General features: G+C 43.9%; 2 long non-coding RNA genes across 2 annotated transcripts in view; one reads left to right on the top strand and one right to left on the bottom strand.

The window, feature by feature from the left end:
* LOC146171916 (uncharacterized) overlaps positions 1 to 17,452 on the bottom strand; it is a 55,736-nt gene that overhangs the window by 2,226 nt on the left and 36,058 nt on the right. The gene's annotated exons all lie outside the window — the stretch shown is intronic.
* LOC146171917 (uncharacterized) lies at positions 4,958 to 10,228 on the top strand. The gene is made up of 3 exons (XR_014702665.1): positions 4,958 to 5,064; positions 7,249 to 7,377; positions 7,485 to 10,228. It is a non-coding gene; the product is annotated as an uncharacterized LOC146171917 (long non-coding RNA).

The raw sequence follows: 17,452 nt of genomic DNA, 5'->3' as shown, positions 1-17,452 counted from the left end.
TGCACTAGTTTCACTTACACCTATCCTATTGTCACATGTGTTTTCTACGTTATCTAGTATCCTTATGCTTTCCTATTATATCAGCTTCAGCAATCCTCTCTGCATTTAACCCTCAGAATGTGTTCCATATTTTGCACGTCTGCTATGTGTACAGCCTAAATTGAACACCACAATATATTCTTAAGATTGCATTCAAAAGGTAACTACCTGAAGGTACAATCCTATTGAACACAGTAGACGTCATACTATCCATAAGTGAGCCATTCTTTTTCATGATGTATTGAAGAATTTGTGAACAAAGCGATTTCATTTTATCTTGACCACATTCATCTGTTGTTTCTGTGGTACAGCCTCTGCCACAGCTGCATCTATAACTTGGCTGTTGGCACTGTGGTCAAATGACTTGCGAGCCAGCAGAGCCTAATGTAGCGTAGATGTTCAGCTATTGGCTTCTTGCTTTTTTTTTTTTTGATGCAGCAACGTTAAAGCCTCTTTTCTGCACAAAACGCGACATTGTGAGTGGAAAATCTTGGGCACATTTCAGACAGGTGACATGGCCGAGTACTCAATGTGATGACTCTGGCTTCACCTTTGAGATGAATGTGTGAGGTGATAAACCTTGTAGGATCTTTGGGTAATAAGACAGGCAACCCTTAGGCCATGGAACCGCATCCGTACAGCTTGGTTAGAGTGGGCTTTATAGGTATCTAGACAAGTGGTCTTTCACATAATTGGATAACTTACAGGTATATGCTACTGATATGTATCATAGAATAAATACTAGGTGTTAGCAGTAGCAAAGTCGATTCACACGAATGAGAGTCTGCAGACAGGAGCCATAAAAGCTGTTGTGTCATAGCGGTAAATGCTGAGCTTGCGTGTCCCCACAATTGTTTTTAGAGCATGAAGTTTTCAAGTGCTGTGCTGGTTTGCCTGATAGCCGTCACATTGAGTGACTTGCTGAAATAATGCTTAAGGCTTGTCTTCCTGAGACAAACATTTCTGCTTTTTGGTAGACTGCATAAAGGGAACATTCTAGGTGTGGCAGGCATTTATGCACAGATAAAATCATTGTTACACACACTATAACTACCTTTGCCCTGTTCATAACAGAATCAGGGAATACTTGCTCTGTCCCAGGTGCCGACTACCATTTAAATGACGTTGAGTTCCATAACCTTTGATACTGGTAATACTGCGGAACGCATAGCATCCCTTGACTGTAGTTGCAGTTGGTTTGAGCATTTGGGGACCAATCCTCAGTGGTGTTGGGTACTCATTGGTAAAACAGTGGGTGCTTGCTTTGCTGGTGCTGGGGTTTTCTTGGGCCAAACACTTGGAGAATGGGTTTTTGACCCTATCTTGTGTTCCCTTGCTTTGTATAACTAATTTCTCTTCTTTGGTCTCCAAGGCCGTGCCACCTTTCATATATGGCGATGAGCTGTACAAGTACAACAATACTCTAATTACTTGAATGTGTGACAGCCTTTAATTTTAGGCTGTGTATTATAGAGTGTGCAGTGCTGTAAATAAATTTTGTATTGTTTTGTATATTGTAATTTTCAGTTTTCTTATAAGCAAGGCTTCATGTCAGGTGCATGTAAAAAAAAAATGCCAAAAAGTACCGGAAGCAAATGATACACCAATTGTTAGTCAACGACGAGCTGTTTAAAGCTACAGGGAATGTGTTACGTGAGTAGCAGGTCTCTTAAAGTGTGCATGTTTTGCCAAAATAAAGGACAGAAGCTATACTGCAACCTGTTGGAAAAACCATGCATACAAGACACACTAGCTGCAAATCATACGCTCATTTAAATCACGTTTAGTTTTCCAATGATATGCAATCAGAATGTCGAAAAAGTAAATTTCATGCTTTATTCCCATATTTATGCCTGTATTCAGGTGAGGTTCATTTGAGCATGTTTTTGAGTCAGAGTGTAGAGAGTGGATGTTAGACAGTTGCACATTGGACATTATGCATTGCTGGAAGAGCACACAGGGGATGGCAAAGCCAATACAAATCATACAGTATTATCACCTGGCATTAAAGAACCTTTGCCAAAAAATCCAGAACACCACCCTAATGTGCTGCAGGCCACATCAGCCTTGCAATTCATGCCTCTTTTTGTCTAATATTGTCCCCGTGCATGCTTCTGTTTTTCTTTTTTGTTGCTGTTACTTTTTTACTTACGGTGTCCTTAAAGTCACGCTTGTTTTCCCCTTTGGCTCCCTTGCTTCACTCAGAGACAGGTTCGGGCTTTGTGTAGCATGTGCACTGGTTAATGCGTGCATGAATGCTACATTCAATGACAATTGCTTCAAGAAAATGGTTTCCATACTGCATCTAGCTCATTGTAATTAGGCATCATATATCATATTCACTCTTCATGTCTGTTCCTTCACTTCCTGATCGTTAAATAGTATATGTGAAGGCATTTCTCTAGCCGACCTCATCACCCTTCTCTCCTCTGAGGAATCTTGCTGCACTGAAAGAAAGTGCCGGATGCTATTGTAAGTGCAAAACTGGTAAACAGTAGCAAGGAACTAGGCTGTACCTGACAAATTTTGTTTCTCTTGTGACATTGTGGTGTGATGTGCACCTGCATCAGACGAGCAGTGTTGCTACTTTTATAAAATGTTTTTATGCAACATGCTCAGAAACCAAGCAGAATAATACCGACAGATTTTTTTTTTTATTTTAACGAGGTAATTAATACATCTGCCACAACACAGTGACACTCTGCATGCGGTGAAATGTGCATACAGCGTGCTATGTCTAATTCAGGGCACATTAAATGCCATCAGCGTGAAAGCTAACCTGTTGCTGCCAGTGGGCATCTGGATACACTTTTTATTGCATTTTCATTGCTGCCAGAAAATCTTATCTGCTTATTTTTGCGGCTGCGTGAAAACGTCCCCGCCGCGATGGCTCAGTAATGATTATAGACGCTTGGCTCTCTGACCCGCAATATATATGTGCGTAGCCCAGTTACGACGATCGCATTTCGATGGAATTAACACGCTAAAGGTGGTCCGATGTCAGCGCATGCTAAGATCGCCAGATATATGGCCTAATCGAGCTCTCCACTATGCGTGTTTTCACTACGCCGCTCCACCGGGCCGATATCCGCACGCTACACCACTGAAGCCGACATACCCGCGGCCGTAGCAGACTTGCTAACATGATGGAAACGGTGGGCTGCCGCAGGCAGTTTCCAACGACAGTGATACCCTGAGAAGGCCAGCGTTGTCGTCGGTCAGGTGCGTCTCTTCTCTAGAGGAAACTGCAGCCCGAAAATCTGTTGGGCGCTTCCAATTCTCAGTATTCGTAAACAAATTCTTTAATCCTGATACTCGCCGATTTCTCTGCGCGACTAAGTCCATAAATGAAACACGCACAGCTAGCCACATGCAGGCATCTCAAGTGAGGCATCGCTCACACTTGACGACCGGCTGTTTGTGGGGTTTGCGTCGAGTACCGCCGTTCGTTCAGCCTAGCTGCTGCTGGACATCCGACAGCGTGTGTACTATGATGCACTGTGGTCGCAACGACCGTAACTAGTACAGTACACTCTCCTCAGCCTTGCCCTGCCGCGCGACGCGTATATGCAGCGTAAACACTGTTCGCACCGACCCTTCAGCTTCTTGGCATCGCAGCGTTGGCATTTTTGTAATCGGCGCCAAGTAGCAGACGACGGCGTTATTTTTTGTAACTTTTTTTCTTGTTTTTAAATTTCGTCATCAATTTCTGTATTTACGCGTTTTAGCGCCGCCTTAATTTTCACGTCACGGGTACGTCACAACATGGCCGAAAAGGCGAATATCGAGGATCGGGCCCCTGGGGCCCGATCCTCGAACCAGACCTTCTTTATTGAAATGCTCCGTCGCTTCTGCGCATGCGCCACCCACTGAGCACAGAATATCTTGTAGCTGTCTTGATATGTCTACATTGGTCACATATATCTTGAGCTATCAAAGACATCTACAAGACGTTGCTTGGTGCTAGTCTAGAAGACATCATCGGCAAGATGTCTGGAATCTGTCTAGTGAAGAATTTTTATGTCTTCAGCTACGCAAGACAGTTATTAGCCGGCTAACGCCAGATGTCTTCTAGAGTTCTGCTTCAGAAGTCTACCATACTTCCTAACAAGACGTTTCAGGGTCACATATGCGCTATAGTGCAATATGTACACAATTTAACTGGACGACACTGTTCTACATACTCTAATTATAAATTGTCGAAGGTTTGTTCTAGCAATTTTTCAGCTTGCAAAATACTGTATCCAAAGTGCCTGCGCTTTTGAATTAAGCATGCAATTTGGGCTGTTTCCAGCATGCAGGACCAATATGGCACCAAGAAATGCTGTTTAGGCGATGGGTATCTGAACATAATGTACAAAAGCCGCCGACACCTTCATTTCTGCAGCCGATAGCCACACGCGTATTGTGTTCGACCTGTGGGTGCAGTCCAGTCCGCCGGAAGACTCCAAACTCCGAGTGTTCACAACGACAAAGTAAGCTAGCGATGTATCCGTGTGTGATAAAAGCCAGTAGTTCGCACAGAGGAAAGATTTGCTGCGCCGATGTTAATACGGAACGCCAGCTATGCACGATCCGCCATTCCCAAACTTCGCGCGCCGTGGCCTTTTCGCACCCCTCCTCTTTACAGCGAGATAGAAAATAGTGCGCCAAAATAATTACGCAAGACGCAGGTTGTATTTACCGTTTTGAAACAAATACGTCATAAGCAACAGTTACATTTTACTTGTATAGCTTGTTTTATGAAATATATTTCAGATTTCTATTGTTTTTAAAGTTATTGTATCAATGCGCTGCTCGGCGGCTGGCCATTTCAAATTTTCGTCGTGTCTACTTAAAAAAGGGAATTGCGCTAAAAAAAGAGACACGGACGAGGAGAGGACATGGACGGGCGCAAAATTAAATTAAATTAAAATTTCGTCGTGTCTAGCCGTGTCTGCACGTTAGACCGTTGGTTTGTGACTGTGTTGAAAATGTATCCCGCACAGCGGCTGCTACTTCTGGCTGCAAGGCAAGCTTCGCTCGGTGAGTAAGAAATTGTTTCTTCTAAATGAATCACTTTATGGAGCAGTAAAGTGACTGAGTGTTTTCTTTTTCCGATAAAAATGCTGCAAAGACCGTTGTTTGCATCCGCCGGCGCAGGCTGTATGGGCGAGCAAGATAGCGCGCGCGGACCGTTTAGTCAGTACGAAAGGCGGTGTTTTATGGGGCATCTACAGTTTTGTGCATGCAGGAAGGTTTTTCGCTTGTAATTCCACTCGCCGCGTTTCGTGAACTGCCATTGGCGGCGGAACCTCGCGATGTAATTCTTCAAATTAGCTTGGCGATCCGACGTCTTTCGTTGATTGCCGCTGGTTCTAACACTTTCCCAGGAAACACAACTGAGCACGAAAGTCTGCATGCTTAGTGTGGCCTTCACTCTGCAGCAAGATACAGAAAATACGCACCGTCCAGTGGAAGCCGTGCATTGTTTCTCAGCCTGCAGAGGTCTGTATACGCGCTAAGTTATGCCGCGGTTGCGAAAAAGAAAGAGAACGATCTCAATAAGCCGCCTTAGAGGGGAGGGTAAGGTGCATTCTGGCCACAGCGACTCTCCCAACTGCTAGCAAAATACTCTCGGCCTGTTCACAGGCACAAGTTGAAACACATAGCGAGATAGGAACGGCGTACAAACATTCTGCAGTGATTTAATTTTAATAGTTCATAAAATGTTTACAGTCAGCCATTACATTGCCGTGATTAAGTGACTTCACATTTTCATATAGTCAGAAAGCACAATTTAGTTCTTTTTAAGTTCCTGAACTGCATGCTGTGTGATGTGCTGGTGCTCTATTTGCATTGGTCTTCAGGTTTTTTTTTTTTTATTGGCGGAAATGTTTTAAGAAATTAAGCTTCAGTTGAATTGGTACAGAAAGAAATCGAAAGCAAATCTTTCGGACGGACCTCATATGACGAAAAGCCTATTATAATACACAAAAACATATCAATTTCATTTGTTTTCTTGCTTCAGGGCCAACAGACTCTTCCTATCCAGAACTGGGAAAAGAAAAGAGAGTACTGAATTATAACTTACTTGTAAGGCGTATAGAATGTAGCCATGTTATAAATGGGTTCAGTGTATGCCTTCTGGCTGTCCTCAACAACAAAGCTGTGACTCCACGCAAACCTTTTGATAGCATATGGACTCCTCCCGAAGTGAAGGTGTTTGGCATCAAAGGTGAAATACCTTCATTTAATTTCAGTTCAGTTCAATTCAGTCGTTCAGTCGTGTCCGACTCTTCGTGACCCTATGGACCATGTCACGCCACGCTTTCCGGTCTCTCATTATCTTCCTAACATCACATCACTTCCTCTGCAGTGCCTCGAGGATGCCATCTAACCATAGCGTTCGCTGCCTACCCCTTCTCCGGCGACCCTCAACCTTTTCCAGCATCAAATCTTTCTCCAGCGACTCCTCTCTTCTCATCAGATGACCAAAGTAGCTGAGCTTTAACTTTAGAATTATTTAACTTAGAAATAACTTCAGAATTTAGAATTTAATGCTCTTTTTCACATTGTGCTGTTGTGTCTGTGTTTGGTGCTCTTGTTATTTTGTGTCTGCGCGAATTTTCATGTAAACAAAACACTTACCCAACAGCTCAAGCAAGTGAGCTATGCATTCTTTTTTTTTTTTGCTCTGGGTGCATGCTCGCTGTTTAAAATATTGCTTTCATTTGTTCTAGGAAAACCTGGTGATGCATACATACATAGGTACCTACATATATACATGCATAGATACATACATAGGTAATGCATCCATACATAGATACATGATACATAGATTTATTTCTTCTCTACATATGTCGAATGAAACACTTAGTAAACTCAGAGGCAGGAACCTTACCCAGCATAGAAAGTGACTCTCAATAAAAAAAAGAAATGTATAAATCAGGAAAATGGTGGTTCTCTTCAGGTGTGTCTGTTGGTGAAGACAAAAAAATGTTTTACCCTTCGAGGTCATCAAGGAGTTATTAATATACATATATTATACTCAGCACTATTTTGTGCTGCTAGTGCGTGTCTTTGTTAAACATATTTCTATTGTGTACTCAGTACTCTCAACCTTATGTGACATATTTTGAGGTTAAATTCTTATCCTATGTTTTGTAGTCAGTGATTTGCTTTATTAAACTTCACAAGAAATCTTTAAAGCATTGGAACACCTCGCAGGTTGCCACCACCTCCACGGCTGCCTAGCAACTATCCTTTTCCTGTCTGTGCTGCAAACACAACTTAGCAATGAGGGCCACAGGACTGACATCTCACTGGGCAGTCGCGGGCTACTGACTGAATACACAGGTATGGTTTGACTGTGCCAAAAACTTAGAGTTGCCAACAGTAGGACTTTTTCCTTCTGTTTGGGAGCTCATATATCTAAATCGTGCTTTTGATTTTAATCCTGGCAGGTGTGACATGGAAAGCCTTCAACACCAATGAAACTTAGTTTTGCCGACGTCACAAAAGAGTGGTTGGTGTTTGCCTTGTGACAAAGACCAAGTCCACATCTAAAGGCGCTGCACAGCCACCATGAACAGTGCCACAATAGCAAGCAGCTGGGATCAAGGCACCTTCTGTGCTCATTTACAACTCAAGTTTGAAGCTGTAATTTTGCAAAGGTAGGCCTCCAACAATTGACAGAGAGGAGCCTCCCAATCAATTCAGCCACAAAGGAATTCCCCCTTTCATGGCAGTAGGTGACAAAAAGAGGCAGTGCAGCTGGTGTTCAGTACCGATAAAGAAAAAGCTGCCCAGCCTAGTTAGCTGTGGACAAGGGCTGAAGTGGTACCAGTGTTGAGAACGATCTGATTGGCAGAAAAGCCTCCTTTTAGGGATATTCGCCCCTTCATTCTTAATTTGTAACTGACTGCAGTGGATCTGATAGCCCCAGAAGTTTTCTTTTTTTTTCAATTTTCTCTGCCCTCTAGGGTTGTACACAATAACAGATGCACAACCCATGCCAGCTCCCTCATTTTACGATGCTTTCATGCCAGAATGTTGGCAGTGGTATTAAGACCTTGTTTTTTTTTCAATGCCTTTTCTCCATGCATAATAACAGGCTATTTAGCGTAACACAGTCGCACACAAGACAGAGGACACCATCAGCACTTACAACTGTTCAGCGGAAAGCAGCCGATATACATAGCCTACTCAGGTGATGCGCACGGGTACAAGGCAACATGGAAACAGCACCATTTTGTCAAACTATGCGTGAGAAATGTTTCTTCAGTCTCATAAGAAAAACCAATTTGCTGCTGACACAGCTGTAACCTGCTTTTTAATATGAAGGGCTTCTAGTGTTTCATGAGCCGTTACCTACAGTTTTCACAATTGGTGCAAATCCTACGGTGCAAGAGAAGTCGCTCACCTTCATTGTTAATGTCTTTTGCATGTTCCCTAAGTTGGCCATTGATGCAGAATCCTGCTTGTGCAAAATAAGATTTTTCTACATGACAGTAGAATTTTATAGATGGTGGTGCACTTTACGAAATGCTGGCCATGTCTCTTCTGACAGCCGACCTGTTTGCTTTCGTAGCTTATGTGATGGCATAGCTGAGCAAGCTTTCAGGGAGCAGAGGATATCATCTATACATTAAACAGGTTTGAGCTGTGCCAGTGACACTCCAGGTTTTCTTTGAGGCTGAACAGATATTTCTCATACCTGCTTTGATAAGATTGGTGCTGTTTTCCTGTTTCCTTGTACATGTGCACATCAGCAGTGAAAGCTATGCATCGACTGCTTTCCCCTAAATAAACAGTTGTAGTAAGTACACGTGGTGTCTTCCTTCTTGTGTGTGTCTGTGTTATGCTAAATACCTTTTTTATTTCTGAAAACCAACTATCTCAGCAGTTAGCTTCCTTCTTTTTATACCAGCAGAATGTGAAGAGCAGCACCGTGTGCAACACTGAATTTTATTCTCTTTTTTTTTTTTTGCTGTGCCTTCTGTACTCCTCGCAAGCTGTTTGCTGCACTACAAAAGGTAAGGGCAGTTGGTGCCATCATGGCTGGTTCATGCTTCCCTTATCTTTTGTAGTGCTGCAAACAGCTTTTGATATGGAATATAGTGGTTGGTATGTACAATGACAGGGATGCAAACCTTTTGCTCCTTCCTTTTTTTTTCCTTATGGTGCCTTCTAGTGTTTCTTGTAGAGTGATGTATGACCCTTACCTGCTACCTTTTTTCTTAGTACTTTTTAGTTATGATAGTAGAATGTAACTATGACAGGCATGCAGCCATTGCATTTTTTTTTCAGTGCATTCTAGTCATGCTAACAGGAACAGCAGCAGTGAAGCAGTCTTGGCTTCTTTTTTTTTTGCAGTATAGATTTTTTAATGGATTTGATGTCGTGCCTATTGCTCAAGTGTTTGCGCAGTTTCTACAAGATGTATGTATGACCAGCATTCAGTTGGTGACATGCATGTACATATAGTATGAAATGCAACACGTGATGATGGTCCTTTGTGAAAGCGCCTTTTTCTGTATACTGAAGCTTTTTCATTCGAATTTGTTGGTTTGTTTTATTTTGTGCAAACATTATGCAGATAGTTCGTTCAACCACTCAACCAGTTTTGTACACTTTTGCATACCTATCCCTGTTTATTTCTAGTCATTTCCTGTTCTTGTTTGGAGTATGGATGTTGTCATTCTTTTGTAAACAGATCATTTTAAGCTTGGAGAGAACTGCATTATTATTTTGTCATTTTCATACCACTTGTAGTGTCTAGTTTCTGTGCTTGTAACTTTGTAGCGCATTGTTGAAAAAAAAATCAAATATATGATTTACACATTTTGTTTCCTAGCACCTTTTGTAGTTATTGCCGAATCTCCCAAAGAGCACCCAACCATGGCTGTCACCGTACAGTGTGGCATGTTTTGTAACAAAGAATGTGTACAGTTCTCACTTACTGTTTGCAGTTTTAATGTCTGTGAGAATGAATGACAATGTGCATCATTCTTTACATGTCATGTGTTCATGAGTTGGCTCTTTCTGGTGTTTTCTTCCTTGGTACAATATTAGGCTTCAGAGAACCACATTTTTTCATTTGCATACTGTTGCTTGTGGCTTTCCTTGCTTTTAACATGCATGAGATTGTTTAAGTTGCCTATTTGCAATGTATAATGTTGAGGAAATTAAAGAGTTCTGTAGTTTACTCATCTCATTTTCTAGCATTAGGTGCAGTTACTACCAAACTTTCTAAAGAGCACCTGATGGCCATTAACAGTGAAATGTGGCACGCTTTGTAATAAAAACATGCAGTTCTCATTACTAGACAACAGTTGTAGTGCGTGAGAATTAATGATTTACAATTGCACATCAGTTTAGCTTGCATCATAACTGAATGTGTGAAAGAGCACCGTGGGTGTGTGACGGCAATGCAGCTTTAGTTGTAGCATCTTATGAGACTATATTTTTTGTCTGGCAGTGGTGTTGAAAACCTCTGCAAATACATAAGCATTTCAGACTGTTTTGCGAGAAATAGCTGGGAATAAATAATTTAGAGCATTGCAGGAGATTCTAGAGCTCATTTTAGACATTCAGAATCTATTTTAATGATCTCTAGATGATGACTTGCAAGACGTCTTGCAGTTTAAAAAAGTGGGTGCATTAGCTGAGCTAGAAGGCAGCTACAAGAAGTACCAAGACATATAAAAACATCTTTCATATCTTGTCAAAGCATCTTTTAAATGTCTATCAGCTGTCTTCGGTGCCACTTCAGATGTCTATAAGGTGACTTGTTTGTCTTGGGCAAGATGCCTTATAGCTTTCTGCTAGACTGACTTACGTTTAATAAGTTATTTGTCTTCCAGATTTCTAGGAGATATCTTGCAAGACGTCTTGTAGCCTAAAAAAGTGGGTGCATTAGCTGAGCTACAAGATCACTACAAGAAATATCAAGACATCTGGCAATGTCTTGCATATCTTGTCAAGACATATTATATACGTTTAGTAGCCATCTCAGAGGTCTACTCAGACATCTATCGGGCATCTTACTTGTCTTGGCAAGACAGTTTATAGCCGTCTCATAGATGGGTTGGTGTTTACTGGGCAGCTGAAAGAAGTGAGGAGAAATAACTTGCAGGATGTGACGTAGCCTTGTTTTGTTTTGTTTGTAAAATGTCTGCCGCTTCTCGTCGCCGTTTCAAGAGATAGACCGATAGCTGCAAACGGATCGCTCTCAAAATCGCTCTCAAAGGCCTACGTCCTATTGGTCAGTTCTGACCGGTCAGTTCTGCGTCACCGGTGGACGTCATCAGACGTCATGAACACGAAAGAAATGATGACGTTGAGCCCCTAAATATGGCCGCCAATTGAGAGCGTTTTTTTGAGAGCGACAGAAGCAGTCTCAAACGTTTGAGAGTGAAAATGGCTGCCGCGTAAATTGCGATGCGCCGCTTTGAGGCATTGTATCGGCGATCCACAGCGAAGAATGAAGCACGAGCACGCGTTTGACTTGCCGGACAAGTTGCTCCGGCTCTGTTCAACTCGGGAACAAGCAGAAAGTGTAGTGACTGCGCGACGATTGCCGACGAACATCGATGAACGGCGGCTTGCGGGCAAGTACGTCGTCACCGCGGCGGCAAGCGCACCGCATTTTTTTGCTACCGGAGGCTTCCAACCACGATTATACCGTGCTTCCAACGTACGTAGGGAATGTAAGATCGTTTGCATCACGCAGTGCGTCGGTAGCGGAAGCCATCGGGCGGAACGATGATTGCCGTCAAGGATACGGAAACAAGTCGCTAGGCAAGGGGTTCTACGCACGTTGTGAACATCACAATAGTGAGTAGATTTTGTTATTGACTGCGTGTGTTTTCCAAAGAGTTAACTTGTATTGTGCCTGCTTTATCTCAGATCTGCGACGCGAACATGCGCATTTCGTGACCCTGGCTGCCCCGCCGGACCAACGCCTCCTCCACGGCGCGTTCGTCTAGCGTTTGTGAATGCGCCGTAAAAACGCCTGCTTCTTTTCATTTCATCCTGCTGTCAATTATATATGCGCGAATCAAAAGCGTCCAAAATAAAGTTGTAAGTTCAGTGCAGTTGTGTGTGTCCCTAGTCTTGTACCTTGTCTGCCAGCACTGTGACACCATAATGTTTGATAGCGGTACTCCTGTGCACCGAAAGGTGATCGAAGGTCTGCTGAACACCTGCGTCTTTTTCCTGATTAAGATCTAAAAACCCGTGTTGGTGATCGAATGATCTTGATTATATGCATTGATGTGTGCAATACCACTTGTTGTAAGTCGGCTTCTCTGCAAGGCTTTTTTTCCCAACCAAAAGGTCTCGTTCCCACTCGTGCATTGTTTTTTAACAGTTGTCTTCAAAATGACCTAGCGATAGCTGTCGAAAGGGTTCTGTATACCTGCCCTTTATATGTAAAGCACAGGATGAAGGGACTATTGATTGTCCAGCGCGCCTTGCTCCTCGATGACTGGTTTCGGGCCATTTGTCACGCTCCCTGCCTGCGACACATTCGCGGCTTGAAAGTGAATGCGCCGTAAAAACGCCTGCTTCTTTTCATTTCCGCAAAGACCGGGAGTCTTTTCTGAGGACAATACTTTTTTTTTTTTTTTTCGAAAACAAGCCTTGCAGGGAGAAACTGACTTAGATTTCGGCTTCGGCAAGAGATACATTTCCTGAATATGCTGAGACGGGCTATATGCCAAAGAATGCATGTTGCAGTGAAATTTTGTTCATGGCAAAAGCAATAGGAGACAAATATTTATAGTGTTTAAATTTATTTGCTGCCTAAGAGATCGGGGTGCTTCTGTTATGCAGGTAATCATCACTACCAAGTTACAAGGCTGTCCTTACAATGATGCCTGCCTAAACAGCATTGGCACACGTTGTAAGCATTCCTGCGAATGTTTACAATTCTGGCTGTGGGCTACTTAGTATGGATCTTCAATTGAGTGCTAAAGCATGCTCAAAAGCTGTTGAGATTAGCAAAAGATGGGCCTAAGTGGATGTCATATTTTGGTTACCCATGAGACGGCAACTACCCACTGAAGTCATGGCTGATTACACCAGCGCCAAGCCATCCCAGTCCCAGCTCGCTGTCTCTTCTCTGCTACCGTCTTGCAGCCTGGTACAGTTGGCTGTGGTCACTGTGGTGTAAACATGCTTAAACTGAAAAGTGCAGTATTACAGCAAGGCAGTAAATGTTCATGATGCTGACTGTAATCAGAAAATACTACCAACAAAGATCTTTTTTTTTTACTGCCACTTATATTCAGTAGAAACACTTATTTCTTGGCAGCAGCATTTCACTTGAGTGTTTTTACTGCAAAAGAGGGAGCATATAGAGAAGCACATGTACCTTGATATACATTGACCATACAACATTGACATGTACATTCGAGAATAAATTACTAGGCCCAAAGAAGCCATTCCATTGCATATTGAAGCTACCTATACAAATAGGTACTGTATGCATGGTGCAGTATACAAAATGCTTATATATCAGATATAACAAAGCTGTAGCTGCTGCTCTGCTGTAGCAGCTGCTAGGAGAATAGTGCACTTTACTTGGCTTCAGTGCCCAGAATGACTGCTGAATGACAAAAATCTTAGTGACAATAAAATAACTGCAATCATAACAAATGCATTGCTGGGGCTATGTGTAAATAAAGGTTATTTTACACTAATAAAACGTGCAACACTGTCAAGAAGAATGCTAAACAGCTTGAAGACAGTAGAGGAAGCTAAACTAGAAGCATCCAATAAATGACTACGCCATAAATGTGTGATATACACATTTTGCACAGCTACTTTTGTCATTGGCATTTATTTTCTAAGTCTTTTCAAAAAATGACCAAAAAAATTCATCTTCTGTTCAAACTAATATTTTAATAGAAAAGGCTTGTACATAATTCACACAATATTGAAAGAGAATGCGTAATGTGTGTAAAATGAACATATTTTGAAACACTAAAGACTCTTTGATGGATATAAAGGCACTTGATAGCTAGTTGTCATAGTGCGATCGCAGAAATTGAGCCAATTTCGAGCTCGCTCGCGGCATCACATGCATGATACGCTTGCTTTTCCTGCCGACAGAGTGGACACCGTCTAGCACGAACAGAAGCTATGACACCGTCAGAGAGGCCTTGCAACAATGTGCGACCAACACCATCATTCTTACCGCTGCGCGAAATGCAACATACTAGACATCCCTGCTCAGGCCTACCTTTATCGCCTCTAAACTGAGGTCTGGTAGAATTAACTCGTTCTCGCCTCGGTGACAATTAAAAAAAAAAAAAAAGAGTGCTTTCTTTCTCTTAAACAAACCAAAACGGAGCGTAAACGTCGGTTTCTGTACCTCACACAGAACATCAGCTACTGAACATGAACGGAATGGAGCAGCAGTAGCATCAATCGCAATATAAAGAACCGAGCCCAATGTGCCTGAAGTCAACTGGTTGCGAAGCACAGCAGCGAGTCTGGGCTTGCACGACAAGTCAGTGGTGAAGGGTCGTGCGTGGGATCTCGTTTCCCGCACTGCAGTCGCGAGCTCTTGCATAGCGGCTGACACCTACTTTACTGATACTGTCAGCTTCCATCTATCGGCAGAAGTAATAGTGTAGCCTTCATTTTCCTCTTGTATTTTCCAAAGAAACAACACTAGATCACATGGCTACCGCTCGTCGCTCTTGTCATCGCTGGTAAGCACTGATGAAAAACACTCTTCAGCAAGCTATTTTCGTGACAAACACTTTCACCAAGCTGTTCACTGCAGGTTCGTAGCCTTTACTGCTTTCAGTCAGATTTTTCCGGCAACTAACAACATCCGCAGAGGACCTCGATTTTAAACTACGCGTAAAAAGCAGCAAATAGACTGGAAAATCAGCTGTTTCTTTGCAGGCCGCCATGTTCACGCCTCGCTGTCGTCAGCTGACCCTCGCGGCGGAAATCGTTACCTAGGCGCACATTTAATTGTAATACTGAAAATGCTTCTATTTTTAGTTGCCGTATTGTAGCTTCGAACAATGTTTCTTAGGTAAATAGAACATTTATACTTTTATTCGCTGCGTTTTCACGAAAAATGTTTGCACACGGCCCCTTTATCGTGCAAATAAAAGTTTCCGGGGTGGGGCTTTGCTATTAAGCACCCTAGCCTGCTTGTAATTGGCCAAAGCCGTGATGTCGTCACACTTCACATGTCTGAGCCTCGTCATTTTGACGTCACGCTCTCAAACTTGAGAGCGATTTTGAGAGCGGTGCGTAATACGGCCCCTGGATCCGCAGGCTTTTCAATCTGTAACCCGCGCCGACGCCCAATAGGAAGGAGACGAATAGCATCAACGACAGCTGCCTGCCGCTCAGTGTAACCGACATGCCGACACACGAGGCGAATCTTCGTCCTCGGAACAGCAAAACAAAGCATGCATGCAGGCACGACTCGCGAACTTTTTTCAAACCTTCTGCTCCGTCGCTTCTGCGCATGCGCCAGTTGAAAGAAGAGAGGAGGAATAACTTGCCGGATGTGACGTAAAACTTCACGTTTCGTTTGTAAAATCGTAAAATGTCTGCCGCTTCTCGTCGCCGTTTTTAGCTATAGGCCGATAACTGGTCGCCAGCAGCTCCCTTCTCCCGAGCAGTGGGAAGCCGTGCTGGTCAGCTCGGACCATAGAGTTCCTTACACTAACTAGAGGGAAAGGTGAGGGCGCTGCACTTCAGCCACCATGGGCGCATGATGGACGCGCTAAGGGTACCGTTGTCAGATGGGAGGAGGTTTGGCACCAGAAGGCACCGCACCTCAAGGTCTCACATAACCTATCTGCCCGTCATCATTCATACATCATCCCCGGTACCTCCCCCTCCTCCCGGATGTCCGGGGGGAGGAGGATTTTGATTCGGGATGACGGATGCCCTCGGATGCCCTGAAGGACAACTGTAACTTTAAAGGGCTTCATATCGATACTGTTATGGTACGCCCAGAAACCTCGCAAATAATCGGTGGCCTGCTCCACATGTCTATGAAGTCTTGCTCGCTGAGGTGACGCTGCTCACGGCTTAGGTGAAACCAGACCTCCCTGCGGACTCGTGCGAGTACCTCATGAAGGCCTGGGACACTGCGCGAAAAAGCAGCGGCGCACCTGGCAGACCAGACTTGGTACATGCACTCAACGAGCAAGAGCACAAACTGTTTCACAGCATGCCTGGGTAACGGGTTGAGGTACCGGACAGTTTGATATGGCACTCCTGGAATGCTAAACAAGGTAGCCACTCGTCGAAGGAGGGCTGCTGGGAGAAGACATTGTGTAAAAATATGCACAAGGTCTTCACGACCACCACAGAACGGGCAAACAGCTCGCTCGTGTGAATGCCTTGCTGCGGATGGGAAGCCGTCCATGTGCAAAGCGATACATGAACGTTGCTCTGCTTGCATCCAAAAAGTCTGCCAGTATCAGATTCCAGCTTGGACGCATATTGGACAGATCTGTTTGAATATACCTAGGGGGGAGCTTCGGTGTCAAAAGATTGGCTAGATCTTTTAACGGTACTGCCAGAATATCTATGTCGGCCTGGAGGCCTCTGAGTCGCTCCAAGCAGTTAGCTGCTTGGGCGTAAAAGGGCGAAGGAGAGCCAGAACGGGGAACACAGTGGGAAAACGTGCTTTGCGAAAAAAGACGAAGGCGGGTGCTCAGGAAGAACGAGGTCAAGCTTCGAGTCAGGGACATGTCTGAATTCAGGGCTGTCTGGGTCCATCTGACGTGTAGCACTGCGGTTACTATGCCCAGGTCGGGGCATAGTAACGCGCTAAGGGTGCGTTCCAATTCTTAGGGTGCGTTCCAATACCCCCTTGTAGACGTCTACTTAGACGGCTACGCGAGCAGCCGCCATCTTGGGACGCGTTCCAATTCTCGCGAAGACGGCTTCGCCGAAGTCAACATCGATGCAGACTACTTTGCTGTCTAAACATGGCGGACAGAGCGCGGTTCGCGCTGAGCGAGTCGTGCGTGCGGTGATTGCAGTAGCTGTACGGTGGTCGTGCTCTTTGCGAACGCCAGACTATGCATATGAACGATCTTTCAAACGTGAGTTGTTACGTCAATGTATGCGCTAGCTAGAGGCTAATTTAGCTGTCTTTATGGTCGTGAGATTCATAGCACTGCAGATTCTTGTACCGCGCTCTGAGAGGAAAGCGTGCGTTGGATGCTGTTTGTCTTCTTTTTTAACTTGACGACGAGTTTCTTCCGTCTTGATGTTATCGACGAACTCGTCGCTTTCTGGGCACCTCGCCGGGAGTCAGGACGGCTGCTGTACGGCGCACGTGTGTGTTTCTATCTTGCTGTAGTAACCGTGTCAAACTCTTCCGCGGATTTTCAGTTAATCTGGGAAGAACGAACTCGCCTGACGATGCCGACTT

Source organism: Amblyomma maculatum, unplaced genomic scaffold (assembly GCF_055883805.1).
Source record: "Amblyomma maculatum isolate TAMU_Amacu unplaced genomic scaffold, ASM5588380v1 scaffold_15, whole genome shotgun sequence".
Lineage (NCBI taxonomy): Eukaryota > Metazoa > Arthropoda > Arachnida > Ixodida > Ixodidae > Amblyomma > Amblyomma maculatum.
This window is presented reverse-complemented; position numbering and strand designations above follow the sequence as displayed.